The 11548-nt window shown below is 40.9% G+C and overlaps 1 pseudogene; it reads right to left on the bottom strand.

Moving 5' to 3' along the window:
- Positions 1–11548, bottom strand: part of LOC109471236 — a 49823-nt pseudogene that overhangs the window by 27933 nt on the left and 10342 nt on the right.

The following is an 11548-nucleotide window of genomic DNA, read 5'->3' as shown; positions in this document are numbered from 1 at the left end:
CATTTTTCAGCAATCTCTTGGAATATGTCCTGGCTTTCTTGGTAGGTGTTCTTGCCCAAGAACATGAGACAGTTGCATACTTCCCTGATGGGGGGAGCTCTACACCCTGGTCCTCCCTGTAGAAGGAGCAGTCCACAATTAAGAATAGAGAAGAACTTATATTCATTATTCCACAACAATCAATTGTACATGGTACCATATATGGCAGGCGCTATTGAACATAAAAATCTGAAATTCCAAACCTCTGGGAAGTATGTATATGATGCATGATGATCACAATGATCGCTGTAAATTTCAGATACATGTACTAGTATCACCTAACAGTAACACTGACAGTAACACTGACAGTAACACTGACAGTAACTACAAGAAAGAGATTGGCGATGTCACAACCATAATATACAACACAGGACAACCTCCCTTGAAAGTAGTGTGGTATAGTCCACAGTGCCGTCATCTGGCGCTCGGACGCCCAGTAAATGATAAAAGATGTTGTGTAACAAACATGTCAGTGGTCAGAAGCACGAAAGTCGAAATGGATTATTACAAAATTTATATTTATGCAGAGAGCGTTAGGACCATTTGCCTACAGTTGAACGCCAAAAATGTCATGGCCTACAACTCTTTAGATGGAACTAGACTTGAGCAAGAAAATCATTTAAGTATTTGGGGGTCCTCATTGACAATACACTGAAATGGAGCAAACACTTTCAATATTTAAACAAGAAACTACCACAGGTGATTGGATCAATCAGGCAATTAAAGCCATTCCTAAGTAGACAAGCATAACCGGTATATACACTAAATTATTCTTGCCCCACATACAACTGTAGTGCAGTATGGGACCAGGGAGGGAAGGGTCACATGGGCAAATTCCAGAAACTTCAAAATAAAGCAGGCCGCACAATCCTTGGCTCAGTGGTCGCTACACCGCTACTTCATTCATACTTAACACACTTGGATGGCTACCACTGAGTGCCAGTGATTGAAATACACCGCAAAAACAAAAGCCACACTCCTCTATTAAGCTCTCAATGGTATGTCCCCACCCTGCCTCACTGTACTGATTCACTCAGTTATCTGAGCCTCATACACACAACACCCGACTTAGTTACCTCCGGGGAAGGAGATATCCTTCCGCGAGGAGGTTTTACTATGGTTCGAAACATTTCTGTCAGCAGCTGTTTCTCGCAATCGGCTGGACGGATTGGTCTGTTGTTCGGTATACGTATTGCTATTGGGCTGCAGATGATGCAGAACATTTTTGTTTAATTGCATATGTGTTTATGGGCGTTGAAATAAAAGGTTTTTAAGTGCTCCGGACACCCCCGCCATGCTGAAAATGGAATTTACCATGTTGTTAAGGAATGGGGAGGTTGCAGTTTTGGGTCTTAGGATTTAAAAGGGGTCAAACAGAGGGGTGTCTGGTTCCGATAAAAAATTTGGGTGACGGCGCAGCAATGACGGCGGGGGTAATGGCGCGGGTGACGGTGCAGGCTGTCAGACACGTTAATCAACAGTCCATACCAAACCAACCGTCAGTAGCCATCAAACACATACAAACATATTACGCACATAACTTTCATACTACACACAAACAAATAACCTAAACCAATAGAATACAAAAAAAACCCGGAGGTTTGAAATCTACGATTTTCCTTGTTTGTTCCTTTGTTTGTTTGTAGTTCAGGTTCTGGTTTGGCAATTGTCTAGATTTTTGTATGGTGTATAGGTTTTGAGATATAGATGTAGTGGTGTAAGTTTGGACTCTAATTTGTTTTGTAGGAAAGTGGAAAAGAAGTTATATTAGTTTTTATTTGGTTGTGCTGGTGTTGTCTTTTATGTACGTCAACAATGTTATGGCCATTGCCCAGGTCTGATGCCAGTCAGACAGCTGATTTTCCTATTCCCCCACCAACCTCTGCTTGGAGACAGCTGACAGCTGGAAATGGGGAGCCCCATAATGGTATGGGATCAAATAACGCTACATGGAGGGATTGTTCTATAACTTCATGTGTCAGGTTATTTCCTACGGCCACACCAAGTAACTGTTATGGATGACGTCCACTGGAGATACTTAATGCAAGAGCGCAAAAACAAACATGAAGGGCCAAAAAAAACAAGATGCTTAGATTTAGAATATACTAACTGTAGAAATACAAATGTTAGGACACAAATTGAATAAAAAACACAGTGTAAGAATACTAAACAAGTCTTCTATTCGTCATGAAAATAAATCAACAAAACAGCAGTAGTCGCCAGGTTCTGATTATTTCCTTTCATGCATCTTCTCTCATTATATTATTGTCGTGACACTTTCATCATAATACAGTAAGCAAAATTTCTTGTAACAGTTTTTTTCCCAGTAAGACTCTAAGAGTCCAAAATCAAATAACTTATTAGGGGGCCTAACACGGGTGACAGCGCGTCTGTAAAATCTGTGGAGAACCCTTTCAGGATGCTCCAGAGCATAAAAAAGGAGTATAGAGATTCTTTTATACTCTAGACCAAATTGATTATTAAAAAAGTAATGAAAGAATATACATTGTTCATTTCTCTAGAACAATGTACCTCTGACGAAGGCATGGGATTAATTTAATTTGTATCAATGGTTATATTTTCAAAGTACAAGATGATTTTAGATGGTGGCATAAGGGTGGCTATTTTCATAACATGTAGCCTGAGTCCCATCAAGGATTTCGGCTTGTCGGCATTCCTCTTGCCCACAAGATCAAGGGTACTAGTACCTTGGTCAGTCAAGGGCAACCTCAAGGCCACCCACTATCTGTGAATTTTTTTTACCCTTTGATTGCAACTGAATTACACAGAGAGTTAGAAACAATGTTGTCATGTGTGTACCAGGCTGGAAAATGATCACACCCACGCTACATGTATGTCTTGTTCAAATGTGTGAAATTTAGAACAATTGAGCATCAGGAGAGGTGCGCATATGAATAGGCAGAAATACATAGCACAATATAGTTATCATTTCTTGTCTCAACCAGGTTTATGATGTTCAAATTTGAAAATGTAGGAGCCTTGTTTTTTTTTGGGCCCACCTTGTTTTTTTTGCCCTATTGCATCTGCATTAGATGTCTGCGGAGGATGTCATCCATAAAATTTACTTGCTGTGGCCTTATTATCATGATATGACAAGATAAATCTCTGTCTTTAAATGCTCATCCTCTTATCTGCACATCCTAAAAGTATCCCTCTAATGCTTAGGTCACATTTGAAACGGCGCCTGTTCGGCATGTCCTCGGTGTAGACGCCAGCCGGCGACCGGGAACAGCTACTGATCCTTGGAGTTTCCCTTATAAGGGTAGCCCACATGCAACACAATATCACTGTTCTGAAGTACATGTATGCCGGGCTATCGTCTCGGCTGTTTTCCACTGCCCATCGGCATTCTGACACACAAGTATACGGTGTAACACACACAAGTACACGGTGTAACACACGTGTGTTGAACTGTGCGACGTAGTCTGAACAATACATATGTCCAATTTAACCCCATTTTTCTTATCACCTTATGCACTTATCAGCACATGTGACGTCATAATCTTAGGCAGGTGCCTGTTCGGCCGCCCGACGGGCTCCGGGCAGTGAGGTTACGGCGTCGCTTCGGCGTATTTCGCCGAACAGGGCCCGAAGTGATTTTAACTCTGAGTTAAAATTGATTCGGCGACCGCGCGGGGCCAAAAATAGGCCGGCAGCCGTCGGGAAGCCCGCCGGTCTCCGTCCAGGTCCCGTTCGGTAGTGCCCAAAAACACGCCGAACACGCGCCGAGCGGGCCCCTTCCTTGAATTGTGACCTAAGCATAAAGCAAAAAAGGTATCCAGAAATTCCTGCATAAAAAAAATCATCCTGCAGATCTAGAAATTCCTGCAGAAGGAAATTTTCAAAATGATTATATAACTAACAATCATGAAAGTTGTTACCATCATTAATGTACATGTACATCACACTTGTCAATTACATGGAAACAACTTTTTTAAAAACTTTGACGTTGAAAATATTAGCCCTTGTCAAAATGATAAAAGTAATATTCAAAACAAAGTGGAGGGTGTTTGCAGAATCTTGACTCTGTACCACCCCTACAGAATAATGGTACCACTCTAGATCTGTGGCACTATAGCTCATGCACTGTTGGCGTCATTTCCCTTACGTACTTATCGATTCTTGTGGGTCTTCTTAATAAATAATGCATGGCATGCCTGTTTATGAATATCATAACATAAATATTATGAATAAAAATATACACTGATTAGAAAATTTTAGATAGATTATCATTACTTTCCAGTTTTTTTCTACAAGAATCATAAAAAAATTAGGTACTAGTACAAATGCACATGTAGTTTTAAGTTTAATAGATGGAATAAAATTCAATGTTGTCAAAAAAAAAGCCGAAAGCATAATTGTTTGGATTTGTCAGCTTGTTCAGCATAGATTCAAAACTTGACTTTAATTGAAGAAATTTCACCTACATCTCATTCAAATGTGAACAGATGGGTTTTAAACCCACAACTGCAAAAAATTGGAGAACAATTTTACATGCTGTACAGACTCCAGATAACTAATGGGATTTGGATGCAACATCACGAGTGGGGATGACATTGTACGTCAGCGATCACTTTTGCATGCTTTGCAGGCTCCCGTGGGACCCATCACATGTGGAGATGACGTAAGTTGTATGCAAGCTATCATGTGAGAGGCACATGCACTTTAGTTTTATGAGCAAATTGAATGCCTGGAACTGTTTGGTGAGCAAGAAAACAGCTGAATATTGCACTTTAGGCTGGACCAATGACTATAATTATAATTAACAGAATTGCTTCAACTGTTTCATATTTTCATAAAATGGACAAATAATGGAAGACAATTCTTAGTCGGAAAGCAGGGCTTTAGCCAGCGCCCGTTTTACCGTCAATTGACAGTATTTTGTCCCGTATGACGGTAAAAATTTAAGCCCTTACCGTCAACATTGACGGTCAAAAATCATGGGTAAAGACATAGAAAAAATCTAGCGAATTTAAATGAGCCACGGCGCAGCGTCTTTTCCAAGCGCGCGGCGTATTTTCCAAACGCACGGCGGCGGGAAACCTGACTTCAAGGACCGTGCCGACGTCTGTTGAAAGATTTCTGGACTCGAGGATCGCTGACACGCGAGTTTTTGCCGGCGTAACTCCCTCCGCGGCAAAATCCCCTATGCCATAGCGAAATCGCGTCTTAGCGCTTCCCCCAAATCAACTCCATGGCCGCTAAAGTCCGCAAAGGAGGTTAAACTTCCTCATTTCGGTTGAGAAGCGAAGCTACAAGGTAGCAGAACACAGTATTAATGGGCGACCCCCGGGGTCTGTGACGCGGGTATAGAAAGTAGTGCAGCGAATATTCTTGAAGGCTGGGTAGAAAGCCTGATAAGAGCGTCAGCCAGATGTAAATTGTGCTGTGTGGTGTAGGAATGTATCGGGTTGGAGACTGTGTGATTTGAATTGTGAAGGTTTTGCAGTTCGTGTATAAACCGGCCGTATTGCGCAACTGGCTTTCCGGGTGAGTCGGCTGCAGTTCAGGTCACGTCCGTAGGGGGTGATTTCAAAGTGTACGTTACGAGCAGATACGCCGACAGGATTTTTGGTTTCTAGATATTTTGCAGTTTGTACATGTACCTTCTTCTGAAACATATTCGATTTTCGTATTTGTGAAGTGCACCCTGCTATAATTTTTACTGCGTCGAAGTGAGTCATCTTGGGGTCCTTAACTATAGAAAACTCCATAGGGCAAAAACTACATGTTCTGCTACCACAACAAGTAAAATCATGTACATGTCGGCCATTTTGTTTGCTACCCGAAGTCTTTCGAATGCTCTAAATAAGAAAATCGTCGGAAATCTGAGCCACATCGCCCGCTGTCGGTCATGGCTCGGGCTGGCTCGGTGGAAATCGGAGGCTGTGACGTCAGGACTAGGTTCATTTGCATGGCGAAGCTGGCTGGGGAAGCCGCCGCGGCTTGAATCGCGGCGGGATTTGAGCGGGTCAAAACAAAGGGAATAGCGGATTGTTCATTGCGTGTTGTCTCCTTGTGAGAACTATAGATTTTTTTTCATTCTGCAAAATTGCAGATTGTGTAATTTTTTTTTATTCTGCAATCTTGACGGGTATTTTGAACACTAAATGCATGAAGTGTGCGGGAGGGCGTGATGTCGATCACCGGATCGTAGCAAAGTAATCATTGATGGAATTTTTTTTTCACGTTGACAGTGATTTTTTTTTTTTGCGAATTGGGTTGACCTGGGGTTGACGGTAAAAAATTTCGAGCTGGCTAAAGCCCTGTCGGAAAGTCTTTTACCACACATTTAATCCACTAAATGTTCTTGTAGCCTTTAGAATGTGAGTTCATTTTATCATTCCAGTAAAATGTTTCAAAACCATTGGTTCATATTAATTGATATATTAATTGATTCCGTCCAATATATGTTGTCTAAAGCTCGTCCGAGAATGTACTATCTAACCATAGCAAAGAAGGCTGGTCTAGCAACAGACATTCTCATTCGTATCTACCTGGTGTTCATCCGCCCCTTGTTAGAATATGCAAGTCCAGTATGGGCAGGTTTGCCCAAGCATTTGTCAGTCATGCTTGAAAATGTCCAGAAGCGTTGTTGTAGGATTATCGGAATCCCTGTTGAATCCCTGCCTTCTTTGTCTTCGAGACGAGACCTTGCCACTTTGAGCACTATCCGACATATCGTAAATGACACAGACAACCCTCTGCATGACTTTGTATGTGTTCCGCCTCAAAGCACATATAACTTAAGACGAAGTAAACAGCCACGTTCCTCTTTCAGTAGAACGAAACGACACGAACAGTCGTTTATACCACGTGCATTGAAGTTATTGTCTCAGCATTCTACGTAGTGGTATAGGATTTTATATGCAAATCTGTAAATATGAATCTATTATTGTTACGATTGTAAATGTCAATTGATGTTTTATGTCTAGATTTTAAATCTTCAACCTCCAGAGGTGGCGTACGATCGCCCAGCGGGGAGTTTTTATGACTTTTCATGCCTCCGGGCGTCGTGTAAACAGAACTGATCGTACGCACGCACTTCCCTGATGCAAATTCCCTGTCTTTTTCCCGCGTCTTGCCAAACCACGCCGTGTTTACAATTCGAGCGATCATTTTACCTAGTTTAATATATCTCCCCGCGTTCTTTTTGATCCCGTTGAATTGTTTGGACATTGGTAAGCCTGTTTACCATTCACTGGCCTTCACTGGCCATGGAGGGAAAGAAGCGCCACGGTGTCCGTTTATATATATAAGCTGAGGTCATATTTCCAAACCGGGCCCCGGCCGGGCAGTCTCATGGAACAAAAAGTATGATAGAAAAGACAACAAGGCATAACAAAATTTTAAAAATAATAATAATGGGAACTATCTGCGTATAGTATGTCAAAGGTCGCGGCGGGTCAAAATGGGTCACGATGGTGTTCCCGGTGCAGCAGGAGTCCCCAGCGGTCCCGCTCACTGTGTGTAAACAGAAACGAACGTACGCTCGCGTGCGTACGCAATTTTTGTACGCATGGATTTTGTCGCCGTGTAAACCGGGTGTAACTCCCCTCTGGGCAATGTAGAGGTGTGGGGTAATCCTACACCCTCACAGCATCAACAACAAATTTTGTAAACGTTTGTTTCTCTGTGGGTGTTTGAGGACACGTTTTCTCTTGAAGAGAATGAATTTTCTGAGATATATTTGCCAGTGTTGTGTAAGTCAGAGAAATATATTTTCAAGGTGTAAATACATAACATATAGCTCTGACAATTTTTTTCCAAATTTCCTTCTTCAAATGTACATCCTTCTGAATCTAAATCTAGCCTAGCCTGGATGCCAGACCCAAAGCACACTGGACACAAAATATCTCAGTGTGCAAGGGCCTGGTAGGGTCTCTTAGGAAAGGCTCTCGAGCATAGGGAGGAGAAGCTGTGATTGAATTGATGACCCCTCACACCACAGGTACCCTGTTACATGGTATCACCATTGGTCAGCAGGAGACAATCTTGGCAATTTTCTAAATGTTTTTGGAGTTTATTTTCGAAAATAACAGCAGAACTTAGTCTAATAGTAGAGGTAGTGTACAGCCCAGGCTTTCCTGTTTGTTTAGGTAACAGTCCTCTGACACACCAGGACAAAATAACCTTATCTACAGTTTAATCTCATCTGCTGGTGGCCACTGGTTAAAGATTCAAAGATACAGCTGGGAGTTTTTAACAATCATAGCAGAGGTGTAAAATTGCTTCCTGCTGTGCCACCAATGGGGCCTTACGCTCAGATACTGAGCGTTCCTATCTGAGCGTTCCTGAGCGTTCGAGTGGCAGGTCTATCTGGCCCTACCAGACCCTTGCACACTGAGATATTTTGTGTCCAGTGTGCTTTGGGTCTGGCATCCAGGCTAAATCTAGCCCAAGTTTACGGTTGATTTTTCGGCAACAAAAAACTCTCCCTAAAAATTGGTGTATATTTGTTGAACAGTACATTCGCAGAGTAGAATTATTTTAGGAGGGGACAGGGGTAGTTTCAGTGAGAGCAAAATGTTTTCGCTCAATACAGACGCAGGATTGGCCGCATAACATCACACGGTAGGTGGACAGGAGTGCCCGGTTGCTGACTAACAGCCGATACATGTATGAAGAGTAACGTTACGTTTACCTGTAACAGGTTTTCCATGGCATTTGCTGCATGCATCACAGGTGCATACAAGTTTGGGAAAAAAAATGAAAAGGGAAATAAAAATTCACTGGAACTCACGAGGGAGGGCGCAACTTATAAAGGGATTTGTGGTACAAGTAGAAAAATAAGCACGCAAACACGGACATAAACAATAGTGATAGCTTATAAACAACTGGAAAAATAACAGAACGTCCTTAATCAACTTGAAACTGCATGCAATGTCACAAATTCAGTTTCACATGTAAAACAAGGAGTCTTTATCAAGCAGACATCAACTCAGTTTGCTGCTTTTAGATTTCCCACGCTGAGTTTGATGTTTGATGTTTTATTAGATATCCATTAGATTAGATATCAAATCTAATCTATTCTTCCTGGATTCATAAAAAAACAAGACAACAAGTTTGACGGAGGTGTTCGAAATGCATGTAGAACATTGGATTCAATGTGTTTGATCTGGAACGGTCCATTGTTAAGTTTACCTCTCTCAAAGATTTTTCAAACAAACCATTCTACAGTTCCAGAATAAGCCACTAGGGGGCCCAATCTCACGCGACTTCTTCCCAATGACAAGAGCTACAATGTACTTGTACATGTACTCTACTTGTACACGTACTCTCATCTGCGGAATAAACGTACCAGTACGTTTTTTGGGCCCAAACGTCCACCCGGTACATTCTTATTTTGCACGGTACGTTTATTAATTTTTGGAAAATCAGTAAATTTTTTCGACTACGTGTGAAAAAAATAGACAAATCTTCGACGTGAAGACATTTATAAACACGTATTATAGCGGGAAACTTGTCATTTTCGGGCCTGATTTCGCCGTCGGCTTCTCAGGTCCCAAATAAATGTAAACTTGCCCCTAACATCCACCCCGGCACGTTTACTAATTTTTCAAAACCAGGACATTTGTAACAACATATTACCTCCCTTTTAGATGTAAATTATATTTAGGAACGCGTATTGTGTCAGAAATATGAGCTATAATGGGCGTTGTACTAGTATATAGAAAAAAAAAAAGAATCGTTAGAACTCACAACATTTTTTACGCATCTCACACACATATCACACATTTTTTTCTGGAGAATACTGTATGTTAAAATAATTCCACATAACGATGTATTCTAGCAATTACAAACTGTAATACTCTCAAAAGGTCGAAAATCCTACCACAGACATGAAAATTTAGCGCAGGAAAAAGTCCATTCTGAAACTAGGATTATGATGTAGCATTTATCATAACTTTTTAGGCAAATGTATAACGGAAAATATGCAATGCATGAGCTGAATGCATAACGTTACATGGAAATTTGGGAAAGATAGAAAAGAAATAATAATATTAAAATATTTGTAGATAATTTTCAATTCATTTGCCGATGGCTTTACATTGTAGTACTGTATTATAATTTGTACAGAGCAGATGTTTAGCATATTGTAAATTCCTGTTCAACTTCAATAACCTGTAAGAATACATGTACGGAGATACGTTTATTCTGGGGGGCACTACCGGGTAGCATATTTATTAGATTTTGAAGATTTGTCGGGAGTATTACATTCAAGGGAGTATGTTTATTTTGGACCTGTAAAGCAAGTGACATGGTCATATAGATACACATACACTGTGAGAACACATTTTGGAGCATAGACGTTGCTTACATATGCTAATGCATGTCAATTGTTAAATTTTCCTTTTATTCCAGGGGGTATTTTTATTTGAGAGGTGAGACTGGTGAGAGTATGTATTTTCCAACAACATGTGTACATTTGTACTAGAAATGCTCTCTTTGTTGTCCATTTAAATTCCTAATGGCAAATAACAGTAAAGATTTGTGCAATTTATCAGTGAGGGCGCATTTTAATATAAGAGACAAAGGTTACCAGTCAATTTCGGTAAATTTTCGGGGGGGGGGACGTTTATTCCAGGGGGGTATGTTTATCGGATTTTGAAGATTTGTCTGGGGGGTTTATTCCGTGGGGTATGTTTATTTGGCAGATGAGTGTACCAGCCAAAATTCATGACGAACAAATGACAAACACAACTGAAAATATAACCTCCATGACATGTCATGGAGGTAATAAATAACTAGAAAGGCCGACATTTGCTTGAGAGCAAATGCAGCAGATGGCTTCACCACATCCCCCATACCGAAAATGGATCTATCTTACGATGGCTGCCAATACTGCGGCAATAGTCTACACCCCCATGCAGCAATGGAACCTTCCAATGCCGGAAATAGCCAAAAAGCCCTATTTTACATAACTTTAAAGTGGTGTATGTCAAAATCGTGAATGGCATTCTTTGGACATGTGTCCAAGGTATCCCCATACCGAATTTCAGGTCATTCAGATTTAATATTAGGGCACAGGAGCCAAAAATGTACATTTTTGGTCCGAAAATAGCCAAAAAGCCTTATTTTTCCCAACTATAAAGTGGTGTATGTCAAAAGCTTGAATGACTTTTTGTAGACATATGTCCAAGATATCCCCATACCAAATTTCAGGTTATTTGGTTTTAGTACCTGGGAACCAGATCTCAAAATGTATATTTTTTGCCTGAAAATGGCCAAAAAACCCAAATAAAACAATTTTTCAAAAAAATGAAAAAAACGCGTCAGGGTATTTGCCCACTCTACCTTCATGCCAAATTTCGTGTTATTTGGCCTGAAAATGGCAGAGATGAATCCATTTAAAGAAATGGCAGGAGAAGGAGAAGAAACATGAGGGAACACAATATGTCTTCACCACTTTGTGGTGAAGCCATAAATAGTCTCAACCTGGCTTTAGGAAGCCAAATAGACCAATAAAATGCCAAGGGCCGTGCTA

This window comes from Branchiostoma belcheri, unplaced genomic scaffold (assembly GCF_001625305.1).
Source record: "Branchiostoma belcheri isolate BF01 breed outbred unplaced genomic scaffold, Haploidv18h27 scaffold241, whole genome shotgun sequence".
Lineage (NCBI taxonomy): Eukaryota > Metazoa > Chordata > Leptocardii > Amphioxiformes > Branchiostomatidae > Branchiostoma > Branchiostoma belcheri.
This window is presented reverse-complemented; position numbering and strand designations above follow the sequence as displayed.